This window comes from Palaemon carinicauda, chromosome 30 (assembly GCF_036898095.1).
Source record: "Palaemon carinicauda isolate YSFRI2023 chromosome 30, ASM3689809v2, whole genome shotgun sequence".
NCBI lineage: Eukaryota > Metazoa > Arthropoda > Malacostraca > Decapoda > Palaemonidae > Palaemon > Palaemon carinicauda.
The window spans coordinates 8393635-8395738 of NC_090754.1; positions in this window are offsets into that span (position 1 = coordinate 8393635).

Here is a 2104-nt window from a genome sequence, read left to right on the forward strand (position 1 = left end):
CAAAAGTAAAAACAGAATCACAAATGCAAAGTTTAACCAGCTCTAAAACATTATGAGTGGACAAGGGTAAATCATAATTGTCTAAAAATTCAGCTAAATATTCAAGCAAGTCATTTATAGGTACTTTTAACCAGACTTTGAATACTTGTTTTCAATTTTTTCAGTTTTTTATTGTTTACTTTCTTAGATGTTCTCTATGTTTTTAGCATTGTACCTCGAAAATGTGTTGAAATAACACGAAAGCGCTCGGTACGCCTTCTTTTATTTTTCCTGTGGCCTTGGCTGAATATATTGTCACACGCTATTTAGTGACTTATAAGCATATATATATATATATATATATATATATATATATATATATATATATATATATATGTATATATATATATATATATATATATATATATATATACTTTATATATATATATATATATATATATATATATTATATATATATATATATATATATATATATATATATATATATATATGCTGTATATATATATATATATATACTTAAATATATATATATATATATATATATATATATATATATATATATATATATATATATATATATATATATATATATATATATATGTACAGTATATATATATATATATATATATATATATATATATATATATATATATATATATATATATATATATATATATATATATATATGATAAATTTTTGCACATTTTTACGTGTTTTTCATATTCAAATAAGCCATATATATTTTGATATATTAATGTCTGGATTCTCTTAACGACCTCGGGATCAGAGCCCCAGGCGAAATCTCACAAAGACAAGAGCTTGGCTCCGGCTGGGAATCGAACCCTGGTCGGCAAGCTTATATAGACAGTGACTAACCCATTCGGCCACGAATGGGTTAGTCACTGTCTATATAAGCTTGCCGACCAGAGTTCGATTCCCGGCCGGAGCCAAGCTCTTGTCTTTGTGAGATTTCGCCTGGGGCTCTGATCCCGAGGTCGTTAAGAGAATCCAGACATTAATATATCAAAATATATATGGCTTATTTGAATATATATATATATATATATATATATATATATATATATATATATATATAGTGTGTGTGTATTTATATATCGATATATATATATATATATATATATATATATATATATATATATATATATATATATATATATATATATATATATATGTGTGTGTGTGTGTGTGTATGAGTTTGTGTGTGTGTGTGGGTTTGTGCGTGTCTTTGTATATATATATATATATATATATATATATATATATATATATATATATATATATATATATATATATATATATATATATATATATATATACTGTATATATATATGTGTGTGTGTGTGTGTGTAATAATCATATATTACATGTTTAAAACACATGACGTAATACGTCATTGTGGAAGTAGAAGCTAGTGTGAGAAGTGCTGTAGTCAGATCATAACCGGATGCGAATAGCATATCTCAGCAATGTAACATTTTTATGAAGAATAAACACAAATACGAACCGTGAGAACGAGTTGTGTTGCCACCGGATGCAGTTGTCTTCCTATACTAATGTTTAGTTGACATTATGTGTTTAAATGCTGAGATAACTGACTCTACGATATCTGTGATATCGATATTTTAGCCAGTTCTTATCAATACATCATATGGAATGGTCATCCGACCAAACCAGCTATACTCCTGTGATGGAGATGTTAACACTATTGTTTTTAAAGAATAAACTATTTTAAAGTTAACTTGATTGACTTTACTTGAAGATGTAACATCCCAACTAACATACTCAATGTGTGTTAACAACAGTAGCACACTAATAAATGGTGGCAGCGGTAAAACTCTAAGAATAAGAGAAAGATCTTCAAGAGCCAACGAATAAAACTCTAAGAATCAGAGAAAGATCTTCAAGAAATCAACAGTAATGAATCTACAATTTTGACTAAGTATCATAGTCCATCGAAGAATGAAACATTTAATGAATGTTATACATACAAACTGATGAACTGGATCTTCAATCAACATCCTAAGAAAATCAAGGACTGACGTTCAAGGCTTACAAAACATATGCAGGAAGCACTACATTCAAC